This window comes from Echinops telfairi, unplaced genomic scaffold, assembly GCF_000313985.2.
Source record: "Echinops telfairi isolate 266 unplaced genomic scaffold, ASM31398v2 ScPeMD7_7400;HRSCAF=8409, whole genome shotgun sequence".
Taxonomy (NCBI): domain Eukaryota; kingdom Metazoa; phylum Chordata; class Mammalia; order Afrosoricida; family Tenrecidae; genus Echinops; species Echinops telfairi.
Genome location: NW_022111300.1, coordinates 8,323,763 through 8,344,704, shown reverse-complemented (window position 1 = coordinate 8,344,704; position 20,942 = coordinate 8,323,763). Strand labels below are relative to the sequence as shown.

Genomic DNA, 20,942 nt, shown 5'->3' with positions numbered 1-20,942 from the left:
GAGTAATAGAATTGTCAAGTACTGAACTCAATCATTGTGAAACCTTGTTCATCATGATTACTTCTGAATACACCATCATGCAAAGGCATTTACTCGGAGCCTTCTTGGTTCACAGGCAGAAAGGTATCAAATGCACCCCTTTTACCACAGTGCCTCTGTCGACACAGACAAAACAGAGCGTCGAGCTAAGTGGCATCTGGAAAATTGGACCCAGGAGGTTAGCCAAATGGAAAACTGCTGCCCTTAAGATCCTTCTGATTTCTCTCTCTCACCCCACCACCACACGAGAGTTCTTTGGCTAATTAGCTGATGATTTCACTCATTCATTCATTCATTCATTTAGCAAAGGCTCATTGAGTTCTGCTTTCCCAGCTGCCGAGGATTTAAAACGGAAGATCCAGAAGGTTGAGTGAGCGATACTGAATCTTCATTTGGATTGAACAGATGGAGAATGCAACTTTAAACAAGTGATCGTAATGAAGTGATGAGGATTATCACAAGGCAAATGCGGGGTGTTATGAGAGTGTTGGAAAGGGATATTACCCAAGTTTTATGTAAAGAATTTCAAGTCAAAATGTTGTGCGAGATATTTATGAGGAACGAACCCGGTAAAATACTTGCAAAGGACTGATAGGTAGTCACCAGCCAGAGCCTGTTCAAGGTGCAGATGAAATTTCTTAAGTAGAGAGTGTATCTGCAGTGGCCCAGATGTGAGAGAGAGGAAGGCATATTTGAAGAAAACTGGAAGGAATTTGGTAATGCTGAAGCACAAAGTAGAACTTTGGGAAGTGTGAAGAATGAACCTAAAGGAAGAAGTGGGGGTTAGATCATGTAGAAGCTGTGCATCTCATTACAGTTTGGAATTGGTAGGATCAAAATTCTACTGAGAAAATTTCTTTGGCTACAGTGTGAAGAGTGGATAGAATCTGTCAAAAATTGGGGGGTGGGGGGAGGGCGTAAGTATCCAGTCATGAGGAAGAAGCAAAGCCGTCTGCTAAAATCAATGAGAACATGCAAACACAAGCAACAACTATTTTCCGATATTTGGCAATGTACAGTCCAGGGTTATAATGTAAGTGAGGGGAAAGGAATGAGGTGAGCCCTCCTGTCAGTCAGGCCTTTTATCTGGAGGTACTCACGGTCAGAATCGGTTCCTCCTCGTGGTGGCCGTGCAGGACAGGGTAGAACTGCCCTGGCGGCTTTCTGAGACGGTCATTCTTGATGGAATAGAAAGCAGCCTCGTTCTCCTGAAGCGCACCTGCAGGTGGTCTCACACTGCTGACCAGAGTGGCCAGTGGCAGAGTGCCCCATAGTGGGGTGGGCTGCGAACATCAAGGTCAGCAGTTGGAAACTAGAAGCCACTCGGAGAAAGACGAGGCTTTCTGCTCCCATTAAAAATCACAGTCCCTTCCTGCACCTTGACATCATCCCCTTTCACCTCACCACCACCGCTGTACACCACATCCCTCAAACCCTTTTTCTACCTACTATCCCTCCATTCTGGGTGTCCTATATGGAAACACAGAAAAACATATAACACAACTTTAAGAGGGTGATCGCCAATGACATAACGCTTCTGAGATACACTCTAATATGAACAAACAAAAAAAATACAGAAAATACAGATCAGGTCCAGCATCCATCAGAGGGGGCACCAACTAACAAAGTGTGAAGTGTTGAAATCAGATTTATGCCTTTGATCATCTATACTCATCTCTCCAATACACTGTTTAGTATCCACTTTCCTCCCATCCCTCAACTGTGGATAGAGGGAGTTCACCAGAGGCTTATTGCCTATGGAGTTTCCACAAATGAATCCCACTAACATCCACAGCCTTCTGCAAACCAGATTCTCACAATTTAGGCTCTGATACTAATCCCTCCTTTGACTTTGGGTTAAAAGAATGTTTGGAAACTGCTTGGGGTAATTCTGCTTGATGTGATTGAATTATGGAATGATGTGATCTATGCTTTAATTCTCAATTAATAATAAATCTTAAAGGGTTATTAAATTATTTAAAAATAAAAACGTATTCACAGCTTAAAAAAAAAACCCAAAGAAATATGGTCTCTGAAACCACAGAAGCAGTTTTACATTGTCCTGCAGGATTACCATGAGTCCGTGAGTTTTTGTTTGGGATTTGAAGATAATTTCAAGTCTTGGGTATAAAAATCAAAAACCTAAGTAGAGTTCAATAATCTTGCAGAATTGAGGAGAGAGACGTCTAAATTCTGGGAGCTTGAGTTTATCTAGAATTTTGTGAAAGGCTCTCGGTGGACTCTGGAAGAAGTTCCTTGGCTCTTTTCAGCGTCTATTCTTTGACAATCTTGTGTCTTGGTGCCTCTCTTCTCCCTATCTTTACTTGCTTGCTTAATCTGCTTTTATATCGCAGAATAGGTGGCACAGTGGATTATATCTTGGGCTGCTAATGGCAAGGTCAGCAGTTCAAAACCACTAACTGCTCCGTGTGAGAATCATGAGGCTTTCTATTTCCGGAAAGAGTTACAACCTCAGAAACCTATTCTCTCATCTAGGGTCGCTGTGAATCTAAATCAACTCGATAACAGTAAGTTTTGTTTTGTTTTTGGAGACGAATACTGTCTGGTGAACATAACACAGAAAATCCATTCCAAACCCTCCTATAACCACAGGTGTGGGGATTAGAATTCTTTTGAAGAGGACAGAGTTCTATCTACAACACTCATCAAACCCAAGGCAAGATAAACACACACAAATTCTTCCGAGACACATAATCATCAAATTCCTGAAAAAACAGGGATGAAGAAAATATTTAAAGCTTCCAGAGTGCCCTGATCTTTTACATAAAAGTAATGAAGGCTGGGTACCCCAGACTTCTCATCAGAAACATGCAGCCAGAAGGCAATGGAGTGATTCTTTAAAGGGCTGAAAGAAAGGACTATCTACCTAGAACTCTATACCTAACCAAACACATCCTATACAAACTGAGGCAAAGTAAAAGTACCTTTTTAGACACACAGTAGCTAAGATCATTTATTGCCAAAAGATTTGTACTATAAGAAAATGTAGAAGAAGCTTTTTCAGGCAGAAGAAAATTATACTAGATAGAAGCGTGGATCCATATGAAGAAATAAAAAGAACGGATATACCAATGCCTAGACAAGTATAAATAGCTCTCCTTCATTCTTCAGCTTCTTTAAAAGATACCCATTTGAAGAGAAAATAATAACCATGTGCTGCAAGAACCATAGCATGTTTTGAAGTAAGATGTATTACATAATAGCTTAAATGACAGAAGGAATGAAATGGATGCATACAGTTGCAAAAATTACATCATGCTTGAAGTATGATCATATTATCTAATGATATATTGTAATAAGTTAAACATTCGTGTTTTGTCCACACCCTGATACTGGGAATGTGCTGTCCAGGAATTTGTGATTGTGTTCTCACTGTTCCATATAGATTAAATAAGTATTCTATTTAGAATCGTCTTACAAACATTCCACATTATATTTGCCAGAAAGAGGACAATTGGCTATCTAGGCTGGAAAATGTAGGTGGAAACTTTATGATAAATATTGGAATATCACAGATTCATTTTATTTGGAGAATTTACCCATTGCTATCTAGTCAGTTTTCGCTCCCAGTGACCATATCCAGGGTTTCTGGATTGGGACTCTTTATGGAGCAGACAGTCTGATCTTTCTCCCTCAGAGAAGCTGGTGGCCTTGAGTCACTGACCTTGTGGTTAGCAGCCCAATACCTAACTCACAGAACTACCAGAGGAAGTAAAGATTGTTCTGCATTTTTAAAATGTACATTTTGAAGTTCCAAGTAGTAAAGAAGCTCAATATCAGCAATAAAATGAGGCCAACGGCTGACTGTGGAACAGACCATCAATTGCTCATATCTGAGTTCAGGGTGAGGCTGAAGAAAATTAAAACACGTGTATGAGAGGCAAAATAGGACTTTGAGTATATCCCACCTGAGCTTCAAGAGCATCTCACGAATAAATCTGATACATTGAACACTAATGCAGAAGACCCAATGCGCTATGGAATGACATAAAAAAAATCATACATGAAGAAAGCAAAAGGTCATTTAAAAGTCAGGAAAGAAAGAAAAGATCAAAGTGGATGTCAGAAGAGACACTGAAACTTACTCATACAGTAGCGAAGGCAAATTGGAGAAACAATGAAGCCAACGAGCTGAATAGAAAATTTCAAAGGGCAGCTCAAGAAGACAAAGTCCAATATTAGAATAAAATGTGCAAAGGGCTAGAATTATAAAACAAAAAAGGAAGAACATGTTCAGCATATCTTAAAATGAAAGAAGTTAAAAAGCACCACAAAACTTCATGCTGCAATATGAAAAGACTGTGTGGGCAAAATATTGAATGATGCAGGAAGCATCAAAAGAAGATAGAAAGAATACACGGAGTCACTACACTGGACCAAAAAGAACTAGTCAATTTTCAAACATTTCAAGAGGCAGTCAATTTTCAAACATTTCAAGAGGCAGCCCAGGAGAACCAGTGGTACTGAAAGAAGGTCAAGATGCACTGAAAGCATTAGCTTAAAACAAGGCTCCAGGAATTGATGGAAAATCCATTGACGTGTTTCCACAAGCTGACGAAACATGGGAATCACTTCCTTTGCCAGGAAATTTGGAAGACTGCTACTTTTCCAACTGACAGAAAGAGATACATATTTGTGCCCATTCCAGAGAAAGATGACTCAAATTGAAGAAAAATATCAATAATTTCACATACAAGTAGAATTTTACCAAAGATCATCCAACAAGGGCTGCTGCAGTTCATTGACAGGGAGCTACCAGGAGTTCAGGATGTGGAATAAGGGATACCATTGCTGATAGATGGATCTTGGCTCAAAGCAGAGAATACCAGACAGATGTTTATTGCATTTCCTTGACTATGCAAAGGCATTCAACTGGGTGAACCATAATAAACTGTGGATCACCTTGAGAAGAATGGGAATTCAGGAACACTTCATTATGCTCATTTGGAACTTGTACATGGATCGAGAAGCAGTTTACCAACGGAAGACGAGAATGCTGCGTGGTTTAAAAACAGGGAAGGTGTGTGCCACAGCTGTGTCCTCTCACCACTGTTCCATCTATGTGCTGAGCAAGGCATCAGAGTAGCTGGTCTTATTATATGGAGAAGAATGTGGCACCAGAATTGAAAGAAAGCTTATTAACCTGTGGGCTGCAGATGACAGAAGCTTGCCTGATGACAATGAGGAGAGCCTGAAGCACTTGCTGATGAAGATCAAGGATGGCAGCCTTCCGTAGGGATTATAAGTCAATATAAAGAAAACCAGAATCCTCCCAACTGGACCAATAGGTAACATCATGATAAATGGAGAAAATATTGACTTGTCAAAGATTTTGTCTTGCTTAGATACACAGTCAATTCTCACGGAAATAACAGTCAAGAGATCAAACAATGCATTGCACTAGTCAAGACCTCGTTAAAGTATTGACAAGCCAGGTTGTTGCTTTGAGGAGTCAGGTGCATGTGACCCAAGCCAGGGTCTTTTCAACCACCACCTGTGCACGTGAAAGTTGGACATTGAATAAGGAAGATTGAAAAAGAATCAATGCATTTGAAGAATGGTGCTCATAAAGAATTTTTTAAAAGAACAAAGAAATCTGTCTTGGAAAAAATACAGTCGGAATGTTCTTCAGAAGCAAGGATGGCAAGACTTCCGCTCCTGTACTTTGGACAAGTTGTTGACCAGGAAAGTAGAAGGGCAGCAAGTGAAGGAAGAGCCTTAACAAGAGGGACGGACCCGGCGGCTGCAAGATGAGTTCAAACGTAAGGACCGTGGTGAGGATGGTGCAGAGCAGGCAGGGTGTTGTTCTCCTCTATGTAGGGTTGCTATGAGTCAGAACCAACGGCCCCAACCAAACAGCAAACCTACAATAAAGGAAACTTGAAAGTACGTAAAAGAGAAAACAGACCGAGTTATTGATCATCTCGACACCTAAATGCGTTCTGGAATGTTGTTTTGTTTTTCTTCTTAGTCTCCCTTAGAAATTGTCCATAGTTTCACTGAACTTGGGCCAACAATCAGCAATCAAGAAATCCAACAACACGGCATTGGGAAAATCTGTTGCAAAAGATCTGTTTAAAGATTTAAAACACAGTTATATCATCTTAATGGATACGGTGCATGTGATGCGTGGTCTTTTCAATCATCTCATATGCATTTGATAATTAAAAAGGAAGTCAGAAAAATAACCGATGTGTGTAAGCTCTGGTGTTGGTGAAGAATACTGAGTATACTGAGTATACAACTCAAAAGCAACTAACAACAACAACCAGACGAACGAACAAATCAGTCTTAGAAAGAATACAATGGGTGAGACTTTCCCTTGCTTATTCTGTGCACATCATCAGAAATACCAATTGCTAGAAAATAGCATCAAGTTTGAGTAGAGGACCGATGAGAAAGGGGAGACTCTCAGTGAGCTGGCCTGGCCCAAGGGTCCAATCATGGTCTCCAACTTAGCAGTGACCAGGAAGACGACACAGGACCGGGCACCATTATGTTCTGAGCTACAGAAGGTCCTCATGAAATAGATCAGAGGTGATTCAACAGCAATGACAAGCCTTTCATTAATGCTTAATGTTAGGGGCATACTCATAGTGTTACACTTTTACGGCCTACTTTTCCCATCAATATTTTAACTTAGCATATTAATTTATTCATTTATGCAGTCATTCATTTGACAAGTATGTACTAAAAGTTTACTGTGTACTCAGTATTGACGGATAAAAGAACAACAGAACAAAACGACATAATGTGTGCCTTCAGTTCATTTCCCACACAGTGGGAGAGAGAAATGTATGCTCAAGAAGAACAAAAACCAACATCTAATTCCAAATTCTTTCCAGAAAGAACAAAAGAACCGATTGATAGAGTGACAAATGAAGAAACACAAATTCGATTGGGAAATTAAGAAAGGCCGGTTCAAGGAAACAACTTTGAGTGGGAAGATGGTGAATGAGGTCAGCTGAGGCGAGGAGGGGCAGGGGCGTTCTGGGCAGATGGTGTGGCATGAGAGAAGACGTGGGAAAGAATGCTCAGTGAAGAGTCGGAAACACAGATTGCAAGGAGGGAGTTGCTGGTAGCGAGATGAGAGATGTAGGCAGGGGCCTGTTGCACGGTCTGACGGCCAGTCTAAGAAGTTTACTGTCTGTTAAGAGCAACAAGGGCCTTTTTAACACCACAGGCAAAGAAGGAAGCTCCTGCCCCTCTCAAAACGGAAGCCAAAGCAGGCCGTGCTGAAAGGCGTCCACAGCCACGCACAAAAAAGAAGATCCGCACATCACCCACCTTCCCAAGACCCTGAGACCAAGAAGACAGCCCAAATACCCTGGGAAGAGCGCCCCCCAGGAGAAGTAAGCTGGACCATTAGACCGTCATCAAGTTCCCCTGGACCACGGAGTCTGCCATGAGGAAGATCAAAGATAACAGCACACTTGTGTTCATTGTGGATGTCAAAGCCAGCAAGCACCAGATCGAACAGGCTGTGAAGAAGCTCAATGACACTGACTTAGTCAAGGTCAACACCTTGATAGGCGTGATGGTGAGAAGAAGGCATCTGTTCGACTGTCTCCTGACCATGACGCTTTAGATGTTGCCAACAAAATCGGAATCATCTAAACTGAGCCCAGCTGGCTAATGCCAAATATAAACTTTTTCAATAATAATGAAAGAGCAACAAGGAACTATTGATGGGTTTGAAACGGGAATCATCACACTTATTTATGTTCTAGAAATATCACTCTGGCTACAATGGAGATGGAGTTGCCGGGCAGCACAAATCTGTAACACTGTCAGTTGCTAACCATGAGGTTGGTGACTTGAGTCCACCCAGAGGCATCTTGGGCGAAAACCTAGGTGACCTACTTCTGAAGCTCATTTAACGTTGAACCTTTCAGAGCACAAGTCTACAATGACCTATGTGAGATCATGATGCGTTGGAATCAATTCAAATAACAAGTGGCCTTTAGAATGGGGATAAGCATGGACGGGAGTGCCGTGAGGTGGCTATAGCAACGATCAAGGTGAAGGTTGGGGTGGCATTGACTAGGATGGTGCTTGAGGAGAAGAGAAGGAAGTTCATTTGAGAAGTATTTGGCAGGTAGTTTGTACCACATGAAATTGCCTTTTCCCCCCAAAAAAACCATTGTATTGGGAGATAATACAGATATCATATTGTTCCATAGTTCAATCCCATCAAGCAGTATTGTACAATTGCTACCACAAAGTGTCAAAACATTTTCTTCCTTCTTGAACTCCTTGACATCAGTTCCCTCTTTATCTCTGCCCCAGGCCCCCACTGCACCCTCCAGAAACCCTTATTCTACTTGCTGTCTCTGTAGATTCATCAATCCTGTTTCATATATCAAAAAACAGAAAAACATAATACCAAAAATTCAAGAGGGTTACTCCCAATGACAAAATACATCCGAGATAAGGTTGCATATAAAACAAGAACCAGAAACCCACCGAAAATGTTGAAAACCAGATCAGGCCCAGTATATTTTCTCAGGGGGGATCCGTTGACAAGGTTTTAACTGGTCAAGTCAGGTTTATCATTTTGATTTCCTATCGTCATCTCTCCAATGCACTCCATTTGGTAACCAGTTTCTTCCATCCCTCTCTTATGGAAAGAGGAAACTCATGGGAGGCTTATTTCCTATGTAGATCTCACAAATGTATTTTGGGCTCCCACTTTCATCCATAGCCTCCTGTAAACTAGAATCTCGCAATATAGGCTCTGATACTATACCCTCCTTCGGCTTTGGATTATATCATTTACAACCCTTTAAATTCAAGCCAGAGGGACCATCCCACCAGGTAGTGACAATGTTTTTTTGAGATTCCACAGGGGTAATCTTCATAGATTTTTCTCAAAGGACAGAAGGATCCCAAGAGCTTAGCTAGCTAGATAAATAGATAGATAGATAGAAAGTGTGTGTTCTGCCTCCAGGGAGGAAGACAGGAGTTCCCAGAATCCTCAGGAGAAGGCCATGCCCACACAGAGGCATCATTGGCTATGAACCTGATTGACAGGCTAGACTCCACCCCTTTGGTCAAATTGACAGGAAATTATGTAATTGCCACAAGGGTCTATAAACTTCTCAAGACTGTGTTTCCATCTCTTGAACCCTTCTTGGAAGAATTCTGCACTCTTAATTTTGCACTCTGTCAGAATGACAATTTTGGCATCCTCCAGGGCCTCAAAGCATGTTTCTTTGAAACGCTGATTGAGTTTGAGGGGGAACAAAGTGCGAAGCAGCAAGGTTAGGGCTATCGGGTGGATGCAGTATCATTTCCCATAGAAATTCTCCTACCACAGTCTTTGCCACCTTCGAGGACTAAACAGGTGCATTGCAGTGATGGGACACCATCCTCAGAGCAATCTTCTGGACTTTTCCTCACAAGGAATAATTATATATATATATATATATATATATAATTCTGTTTCTCATGGAGGAATTTGTCTTTTGAAATTATAACATTCTGATATCTTTGGTGCTGTGAAGAGAACTTTCCTGAAAGAGCTGTGTTGTTATTGTTGTGTGCCAAGTCGATTCTGACTCACACTGACTCTCCAGGACAGAGTGGAACGACTATTAGCTTTTCCTAGGCTGAAATCTTTATAGGAGCACCGTGTCAGATCTTTTCTTCCCAAGAAGCTGCTAGTGGGTTTGAACTACCAACCTCTCAGTTAGCTTAACAGTTGCACCACGAGGGCTCCTTGGAAAAATTAGTGAAATGTATTTTACATATCTTCATCCCAACATCAAAGTCAGCAGAACCAGCAGCAGAAACGAGTTCTCCCTCCCCAATTTACCTGGGTTCAAGGTAGAAATTCACCTGGCATCAGTTAATATTGACTGTTTCTTTTCTTTTTCCCTTTTGCTCCAAATGATGCCTACGTTTACTTACTAAGTTTACATACTGTAGTCATCTACTCACATGATTTGTGGGTTCTGATTTTACTATCTGGCAGTGTTCTTTGATTAGATATCATTTGCTAATCTATTTGTTCTATGTGGTGAAGGACTTATCTTGTTCCTCTTTGTAACCTCTGTGACATTAGTGCCAAGAATCAAGCACCAGTTGCATCCAGTAGCTCTGACTCACGGTGGTTGTGCCGCACAGGGTTTTCAATGACTGATTTCTTGGAAGTGGATTTGGGAGTGCATCTTTCTTTTAAGAAACCGGGGGACTCACCCCCCGCAGCAGCCAAATGTGTGACTGTTTCCAACCTTCAAGGATGCCTAAGAACAGATTAGGACCACATAAAACACTGGTATCTTAATACACAGATTCCATTGAAACGGAGCAGCCTACTTCCTTGCAATCTTGTTTTTTGCCTATAGCAGTTTGCACTTAGATCCTGCAGGATCTGTTGTACACATTTATGACCCAGAATGACGAACAATAGTAAAGGGAAGTATCATAATCAAGAGGGATTTGACAATTAGGTCCCGTCAGCTTGAATTTTCTTTAACATCTTATTATTGTGAACTATGATTCTAGTCAATAATTCTCTCCCTGGGCAGTCCCTAGAAGTTGTTCTAATAGACAAAGGAGTAACTCGAAAGACTATGTGAGGCCTTTTCTGCGAAAAATCTAGGACTGGGGTCCAAGTTGTCAGGCTTTGAGGTTTACATCATCCTTTGGTGGCTTGCCTAAGAAAACATGGCTTGCTTCAAAGCACTGACTAGCCTCCAGGACCGCAAAGGGCACAAGCGGAGAGACTTGTGACAATTTCGGACAGTGTGATCAGACGTGTCCTCTCTTCATAGAAACTGTGCTGTACTATCAGATGATGGTCTGTTTTTCTGGGTACTTTTGGATTCGACATTCACGAACATGCAAATTATGCCGCCTCCCACCCCGAGTAAAGGAAAGGACAGGTAGGTAGTTATAGCTCCTCCTGCAAACCCAACTGTAGGCTCCACTCGTCACAGACATTTTACTTGCTTTCTTTGCACAGATCCGCTTACTCCCTTACAGACTCTTGGAATAATAAGTAAGAAACCACCACTTTCACGGAGTTACTCCATGTCATGTTTTTGAGTGCTCCTCGCCCCACATTTCTCTCCCAAAGAGATTCAGAAGAAGAACCACTGTGACGTCATGCCACTCCAGGTGTCTCCCTAAACGTGTGGTCAAAGAAAGATGAACAGAGCCTCAATCCAGTTAAAAGCCACCATTTCTTCCCAGATGTAGCATTCCCTGTGCACAGTGAAGTCTTCTTTACGTATGCTCGGGAGCTGTACGCACCATTCTCATTCTTCAGCTCCACGGCAAGTAACACATCTATCCTCAAATGAAGTGCCCTGCTGGCACCGTGGTGCCCTCATGACACGATGGCAGCAGTCCAAACCTCCCCAAATGCTCCACAGAAGGAAATGGAAAATGTGGCAGGCTGCTTCTATCAAGATCTCAGCCTTAGAAACCCTTCGGGGAAGTTCTACTCAATCCTATAGGGTGCTGGCTAGAAGGCAACTAACTGTTTATTCTCCCCGTGAGTCTTTTACGGCATGTTTGTAAGTGAAAAATGTTGAAGAGATTTAATAGTACAGTCCTCAGTTCACTTTTTTCTTGAATAGGCAGTGTTGTGTAGTAGGAGTTGTGAGATTATAACTGGCTTCCAATGCTATTCCTGCATGGAATAGTAGAACGCTCGCTGGCACGTTCTTTCTGAATGCTGCTGTCTTATGTGAATTAGACACAGGCGGTGTAAGAACTAACTCAGAAAGCAAGCACACTCATTAACATCGAGTCAATTTTGATTCTTAGCAATCCTTTCCAAGACTGTATAGCTTATGGGAGTCAAAATCTCATCTGTGTCCCTCGGAGAAGCTGGTGGTTTTGAACTGCTGACCTTGTGGTTAGCAGCCCAATGCATAACTACTACACCACCAAGGCTTCTGTGCAGGAACCAAAGAGGCCAGATATGCCTGTGTCTAGCATAATGCTCTTGACTTTCAATGATATTAATTCCTGCCCCCTTTTCCCAGTTTGATTTTTTGAATCAGTAATGAACTATTCAAACAGGAACGATTCAGGGAGCAAACTCAGTGAGTACACAACGATAGCTTTCAACTGGATGGAGGCTCTGTTGGTCGTTCTTTGACCCCACACTCTGTCATTGGAGAATAGAGATGTGATGGAGCTGAAACATTGGCAGGCATCCCTCTGTGGTTCAAACTTTCTCTCTCCTGAAGGCACTAACTTCAGATTGGTTTTCAAAGTTCTTCCTTATGTAGATTCACAACACTTATCTGGCACTGCCCTGCCTCTTTGCAGCAAGTCCACTGGTCTGCTCACGGAAGGGTGCATTTGACCATTGTCGGGACCCTCTGTAAGTTTGTACATGTGGTGGGAATGCCTAAAACTCCTCATCCCTCTTCTCTGTCCTTTCCAATGGAACCTAAATTTTATCCTGAACTTCCTTGTCAGTGCTGTCCAAAAGAAATATAACGCAAGCCATATAAGTAATTTTAAACTTTCATAGTAGCTACATTCTTTTAAAAGACAGGTAAAATGTATTTCAGTGATATATTTTATTGACTACATCAAATATTATTGTAATACATAATGAATATAAAAAGTAGTAAGATAGTTCACTTTGGGGATGGGGAGGGGGGAACTCATCCCTCTTTGAAAGGACCCTGGTGTTGCAGCGGGTCATGTGTTGGGCTGTTAATCAAAAGGTCACTCATTTTGAACCCACCAGCCACTCTGTGGGAAGAAGATAAGGCAGTCAGCTTCTTTAAAGATTTACACGTTTGGAAACTCAACAGTTCTATCCTCTCCTGCAGGGTCACTAAGAGCCAGGATCGCCTGGATGGTAGAGAGTTTGGGCAAGCCTAGGTTGTATTTCCAGCACATTGGAATTCAGATAAGCACTGCCCCCCAACCCCCACCGCCCATTTCCAAAGTAAATTAGCTGGTTGCTACCATTGCAAACATTGCACAGCTACTCTGTCCAGTCTTCCCACCTCTGAAATCCTGTTTCTGTCAGAGTCGTGGGTACATGTTTTAAGTTCGAACTCTGTAACTATAACATCTATGTTCTTTACGGTGAGGTCATTTACAAAGCCGGTTCACATAGATTACGTTCGATGATTCTCACAGCAATTTCTAAAAGGATTGGGGGCATTATTGTTAGCATTTTTGTGATTTAAATACAGGAACTTGAGGTGTATGTGTGAAGGCTCTAAGATGTTGAGTAAGTACACAGGGCTGCCCCCAAAGTAACCCATTCTTGCGCCCACTGTCCTGTGATGAGCTGCACAGAATTTGCATTTACAAAGACTTTCACATCTCACGCAAGTCAAGCTTCACAGAAAACATCTGAGGTTGTTTATAGATAAAGAATAAAGTTGACTGACTTGTTGAATAGTTACTATGTGAAGTCAGCCACACCAGTTGGCTTTACTGCTTTTCTCCCTCTATTGCATAAGTGGACCATACTATATGTACTGCTCTTTACTTTGATTTTTTTCACATAATATTACATTTAGTGCATTAAATGGATCAAAAGATCCTTGAGTATCATACATAAATGCCTGCCTCTTGCTTTTAAACTGTGGTTCTCGAGAAAACTCAACCCACTGCCATCAAGTCGATTTGGACTCATCTGCAGGACAGAGTACAGCTAGCTCTGTGGGTTTCCAAGCGTGTGACTCTTTGCAGGAGTAGAAAGCCTCCGCTTTCTCCTGCGGAGTGGTTGGTAGTTTCGAACTGCTGACTTTGAGGTTAGCAGTCCAATCCATAACCCACTACATGACCAAAGTTCCTGTCATTAGTATTCCATAACTGGGGTGTAATTTATCCATAAGTCCCGGTTGAAGAGCAAGCAAGGTTGATTTTTCACTCTTTTCTACAACGATATTCCATTAAATCAAGTTGCACCAACCTCATTTCAATGCTGAAAGGATATCTATAGTATAAATTCCTGGGTCAGAGTATTTACATATTTAAAAATTTGGAAATATTGTCAAATTTCCCTTAAATAAAGAGCCTTAAAGATACACTCACCAAGAATATATGAACATACACTCATCAAGAATATATGAATACACTCACGAATAATATATGAAATCCCATTTCCTCACACCCATGAAAACTCAGTGTGCTGTGAAATTACGTGAGTGAGGATGATGGATGTCTCATCACATGTTTATGTGACATTTCCACTTACTTTCCTTCAGACTGACCACGTAGACCTACATACTATACCATAAAAATGTGGATGTCTACTACATTGTCTCTTTTCACTGTAAGAGCTTTTTATATATTAAGCAATTTATCCGTGGTGGTGATGCACTATAATGTTCATGTATTTTTGACTTTTAATTGTTTATTTGAAAATGTCTGTATTTTGTGTTTGTTTCTAAAGGACATAGAATTCTTGATTGATAATTTCTAGCATCTCAAGTGTGTATGTCAGTTACCGCCACCTGGCCGCCCTTGTTTCTGGTGAGTCAGTAATTAATTATATTGTCATGTCTGACTTTCCTTCTATTTTTTTTAAGGTTTTTGGTTTTGCTCCGTTTTACTCCTATTATTTATACAGGTTGATTTAAAATCATTTTCTTTTATGGATTTTGAATCATTCCTAGAAAAATCTTTCCCAGTCTTAGTAGTAAGGCTAGAACTTTATTTTTACTCCTGGAATTAGCCAGGAACTCAATGTCATTTTTTCTTCACAGTTTTAAATGTCAGCCACATCTTACACATGATCACTGTATGCTTTTATATTTATTCCTAAATGTTATTTCCTATTTTGCTGTCCATTCTTGTACTAGAATCCTAAACTTTTCATAGGCTTGTTTAGTAGGATGTTTCCCCTTCCCGTGTACCCTGTCTTTAGAGACCCACAAAAGACAAGGCAGTCTTGTCCAGACAGATCCTCAGAGATTTCTCTGCGTGGATTTTTCACCTGGTGGATTTTCTTTTTATGATATTAGAACCAATTGAAAGCTAGTTCTTAGATCTATTGCTTCATTAACAATTCCAAAATGATATTCTAACTCTACCATTTTCTTCATTAATTAGCAGGAATATTTCTAAACAGACTTTTTGTGCTTATCAGTTATTTGGACTTATACTGAGATACATTTATCTAAGTTTCACTCCTATTGGAGAAATAGGATATATGTTTTTTTTCAAAATAACACATTGGTTCATCCATCAAAGCTGACCAGGGAAATTTTGCTCTGTTTCCATCTATTTAGTTGTGAATTGCTGAGTTTTAAACATACTTTAGGTGGTTAAGTCTATTGCAGTTATTATTCCTATTTGATGGTGTAGAGATTGTTTATTTTGGGCCACTGGAAACCAATTGGCCCTTGACGTCTTTAGACACGATAAAAATCACTGATATTAGCTTCTGTACTTTCTTTTATGAAGAGATGCCCTAGGCTAATCTTACACATTGCCTGTCCCAGATCTGGACATGGACATTTTGCCAAGCAGTCTTGGCTACTTTTAATGGTCAAGTCAGACAACCATTACTGTAAAAGTTAAAGCTCACATTTGAAGTGGCTCATGCACAGTCCAATGTGGGTTGAGTGGACCACTTCCATCTGGCATCTAGGCCATCAGGAACACGTAACAGGGAAAGTGTTGGATGAAAGAGGCCTCCTGGTTCTTACTTAGCATTTCAGCATGTGTTCTATTGGCCAGAGATAGTCACAAGGGCCACTATCTGAAGGAAGGTAAGAAAACAGGGAAAGCAGTAAATATTGGGCAAGGCAAACTGCCTCGGCTTCTTTATCTTTGCTTGGAGCACCTCTGCTTACTGACGTGTGCTGTGGCGCCCATCCTTTGGCATTAGATTTTGGTTTTTGTTTTATGAGTCAATCTGAGTTTTATTTTTGTCTTCTATTTATACACTAATTTAGCTCCTCATATTCACAACTCTAACTGTATTTAGTCTTTAGTTTTGCATATTATTTTATGTAATGTTTTTTCTTAGCTGTGTTCCCATCTATAACCTGTATTTGAATTCTGTGAATGTTTCTCTTGATAAACTGAAATGTTTATATTTTATTCAGTGTCTATATTGCAATCAAAATGTTTCATCATCCTCATGGACTTCTATTTCTTCTTATAGTATCTTTTAACCCCCGCTATGAACAAGGATTTCTCCTCCAGTGTCTAGTTTATCACATCACCATCCTTAGCTTTCACCTTTAGCCTTTCTTATATCTTTATTGAGTTTTGTTGTTAAGTAAGTTATCCGAACAGAGCAACAACAAAGATCAGGCTGTTACTCCTGAAACGTTGAAAATCTTGGAAGCTCAAAGGGGGCAATTCCAGCTGTTTCCTAGAGCAGTGGTGTGTCAGAATCTACTTGATGAGAGTGAGTGAGTGCATGAGTGAGTGAATGAGTGAGTGAGTGAGTGAGTGAGTGAGTGCCTGAGTGAGTGAGTGAGTGCCTGAGTGAGTGAATGAGTGAGTGCGTGAGTGAGTGAGTGAGTGCCTGAGTGAGTGAGTGAGTGCCTGAGTGAGTGAATGAGTGAGTGAGTGAGTGCCTGAGTGAGTGAGTGAGTGCATGAGTGAGTGAGTGAGTGCCTGAGTGAGTGAGTGCGTGCATAAGTGAGTGAGACAGTGAGTGAGTGAGTGAGTGAGTGAGTGAGTGAGTGAGTGAGTGAGTGAGACAGTGCGTGAGTGAATGCGTGCGTGTGTGTGCGTGAGACTACAAATGAGAGATTTAACATGCTGACGTTCCCACTTTCCCCCCTTTCCTCTCAAAACTGCTTTTATTCTTTCTACTTTGTGTAATCATTTGGGCATATAATATTTACACTTTTTTGCAACCATATTCCGCAGCTTTATTTTAATCCTAATCATACAGTGAAGTGGGATTACAGCTCACAGTCAGTCTCTTTGGTGGTTTGGTTTGACCCTCCTCCCACCTCTCCGCCCATTTTCTCGGGGTGGGGGCGGTGGGGGTGGGGCTGTTTAAGTCGTGCAAGAACCGCAATGGAGGAACCAACCTGAGTTCAAAGTTATTCTTCATCTGCCTTTGGACTCGTGGCTGCAAAGTTTAGTCTGCAAAGTTTGCTTCTCCTCCCCCTGCCTTTTTTATAATAATTGTGTCATGAAGTATTTGTCTTTATGGGATTGACTCATTGTGTTGAACATGATGTCTTCCAAGGTCGCCCATGTTATAAGGTGTTTGACATATTCATTATTGTGCTTTAAAAACACAGAGTATTCCATTGTGTGTATAAACCAGAGCCTTTTTACCCATTCTCCACTGATGGGCTTTTGGGGTTTTTATTTTTTGCTATTATAGAAAGCACTGTGATAAACATGGGTGTGCATGTATCTGTTTGTATTTTTGTCTTGATTTCTGTATACCGAGTTGAGATAGTACAGGGTCATGTGGTAGTTCTATTTGTCTAGAGGAGTGCCCCCGTTTTACATCGCTGCTCTACAATTCCGCAGTCCCACCAGCAGTGTCTGAGTGTTCCAGTCTCTCCATATCCTCTCCAACATTGTTTACTTAAAAAAAAGAAAACAGTGTTATCACTGTCAGTGTGACGTCTGTGAACCTCATCCTCATTTTAATTTGTGTTTCTCTTATAGCGAATGATTGTGAGCATTTCTTCATAGGATGACTGTTCGAACGGCATCGTTTGCGGATTATCTGCTCACGGCTTTTGCTCATTTTTTATTGGATTATTTGTGTTTTTCTTATTGAGATGTGGCCGGTTTCTATAGATTTTTAAAAGTAGCCCTTCATCTGATACAGCACTGCAAATCCCCACCCCCACCCAATCTGTGGGCGTACTTTTCACTCTTCTGTTGAACCCTTTTGATGGATGGAAATGTCATATTTGAGGAGGCCCCTCTCCTCTATTTTGTCTTCTGTGGTGTGGGCGTTTTTAAAATCCCAATAGTGTATTCATCTCCTGCATTAAACCCCCTAAATGTATGCCTCTTTCTTCATTGTTCATCATAACTCTCAGGTTTGTGCTTAGGCCTTAAGCCCATTCGAGTTCATTGTTGGTTATGATGTAGGTACGACTCCTGTTTCGTTCTTTTGCAGGCGGGGATCCTAGATTTCCGGCACTGCTTGTTGAAAAGACTATCTCTTCCCCACCGAACGTGTCTTCCATCAAAAAGCAACTATCTGTAGGTACCTTGTTGTATTTCTGCTTTCACTTTTCTGTTTCTTTCATTGTTTAAATCGACACTACATTTTTATCCACTGCACACGTTGTAATCTGGCTCATTTATTCTGTCTGCAGTGTAAGGTTCTACTACACTTATTAATTTCCTATTTGACGATTTGGTGGAATCTAAGCCAACAGCAAACATACAACAGATTGTATATTTTTCTCATACCCCAATCTATGCAAGAATTCTCAGAGGGGTGTGAAAAAGCTTCATCCTCTGAGAGAATCCCTACAGTGGAGACTCTGCATGTGGACTTGCGAGCCCAGACAACCACGTGAGCCAATTCCTCAGAAATTCTAAATCTCTAAGTTTTTCTGTTTCTCTGGTGAATCCTGGCTTACATGACCTTATTGTTCTCCAGAATGTCTGAATCAGTGTATGTGTTCATTAATCATGTATGAAGATGTTCTTCTTTCTATGTCCTATATTCTCTATCCTGTGTCTATTTCCCTGATAGCCCTCATTCTTATGAATGCCAGGTAGCACCTCATTATTGTTCAGTTTGTTACAATTATTATTGTTATAATAAGAATAATACCATTATTATTGTTTTATAAAGTGAAAACAATAGATATAATTTGTTATATTTCTATTATATATTTTATACATCGTACCTATAGAAGATTTATGAATACAATAAAATTCCATCTATATGTATATTTAATGATCATATTTAATGATCGTATGTATTTAATAGTACATATTAGAATACAAATTTGTATTACATTATGAATTTTTTATATTCTTTATAAAGAATCTTTCATGACCAAAGTTATGACAAACGTTTCTAAAGGAAGATATCAGCACCGAAAAAAAAAAAAAAAAAGGAAATAGAGATGCTTAGCTTTTTTTTAATTTAAAGAAAACAGTTAATTTTAAAAAAAGCCCTAAAAGAGACAAAAACAACATAAGACACAGACACATCCTTCAGATGAGAGGCCACCAACATAGACTTGAAACGGTGCCCTGGCCCTTATCGTGGAAACAACCTCAATATCCTTTAATCGGCAATGAATCGACAAAATGAGGCGCGCACGGTGAAGTCTTATTAAGCCATCATGGAAACTATGAAGCACGCTGTTACATGGATTAAGTGTGAGCACATCATGCTGAGTGAAGGTGAGTAGCTCACATATTGCATGATTTCACTTCTGTGAACTAGCTAGAGTAGGGTGATACATAGAAACCAAGAGGGAGTCCTGCTGGTGCCATTGGGTAAGCCTTGCACTGCCAGACACAAGGTTGGAAGTTCAAACCCATCAGTCATTCATAGGGAAAAACTTGAGAATATCGGCTTCCGCAAAAATGGACAGCCTTAGAAACCGCATATGAAGTTATATGAGTCAGAAGCTGCTCGATGGCAGTGGGTTTTTGTTAGCGTCGGAAGTTTGTTAATAATTACAAGGGGCTGGGGACGGGGGAGCTGTCGCGTAGAGGGTATTGGTCTTTTGTAAAATGTGATGGAAAAATGCCGAAGTTGATAGTGGTGATGATTATACAACAGGATGAACATAATTACTGCCACTGACTTGTAAATGTAAAAACTGTCGAGCAGGTAGATGTTTTAGTATAAAGATACCCACCACAACCAACACACAATTTTCGGATTGAAATTTAGATGAAATATAAGTAAATACGCTTGCCTTTACCTTTCAAATATTATCCTATTCTGTCTCTATAACTTCTCAGTTAATGAGGTTTTCATTCATTTATTCAGAAAATATTGGCTGAGCACTGGGTAGGTATACAACAGTGGACAAGATATATAATATATACACACACACACATATATAATAGTTTGTTTTTTAATCATTTTATTGGGGGCTTATACAAATCTTATCACAATACATACATACATCCATTGTGTCAAGCGCATTTGTACATTTGTTGCCATCGTCATTCTCAAAACATTTTCTTTCTACTTCAGCTCCTCATTTTTTTTAAGTTCCTCATTTTTTTCCTTCCCTCCCCTACCCTCCTTCCCTCATGAACTCTTGCTAATTTATAAATTATTATTATTTTTTCATGTCTTACACTGTCCGATGTCTCCCTTTACCCACTTTTCTGCTGTCTGTGCCCCAGGGAGAGGGTTATATGTAGATCATTGGGATCGGCTCCCCCTTTCTCCCTTACCTTCCCTTGACCCTCCTGGTATCGCTACTCGCATTATTGGTCCTGAGGGGTTTATCTGTCCTGGATTCCCTGTGTTCCCAACTTTTATCTGTACCAGTGTACATCCTCCGTTCTAGCTGGATTTGTAAGGTAGAATTGGGATCATAATAGTGGTGGAGAGGAAGCATTAAAGAACTAGAGGAAAGTTGTATGTTACATTGGTGCTATACTGCACCCTGACTGGTTCATCTCCTCCCCATGACCCTTCTGTAAGGGCATGTCCAGTTGCCTACAAATGGGCTTTGGGTCTCCACTCCGCACTCCCCCTCATTCACAGTGATATAACATTTTTGTTCTTTGATGTCTGACACCTGATCCCATCGACACCTTGTGATCACACAGGCTGGTGTGCTTCTTCCATGTCGGTTTTGCTTCTTCTCAGCTAGATGGCTGCTTGTTTATCTTCAAGCCTTTAAGGCCCCCAACACTGTATCTTTTGATAGCCAGGCACCATCAGCTTTCTTCACCACATTTGTTTATGCACCTACTTTGTCTTCAACGATCCTGTCGGGAAGATGCACATCATGGAA

At 40.7% G+C, this 20,942-nt stretch overlaps 1 long non-coding RNA gene across 1 annotated transcript in view; it reads left to right on the top strand.

The window, feature by feature from the left end:
• LOC123522388 overlaps positions 1-18,249 on the top strand; it is a 39,458-nt gene extending 21,209 nt beyond the window's left edge. The window contains exon 5 of the long non-coding RNA XR_006680649.1: positions 18,110-18,249. This is a non-coding gene — a long non-coding RNA (uncharacterized LOC123522388). The remainder of the gene's footprint in view (positions 1-18,109) is intronic.
• The last annotated feature ends 2,693 nt before the right edge of the window (positions 18,250-20,942 follow it).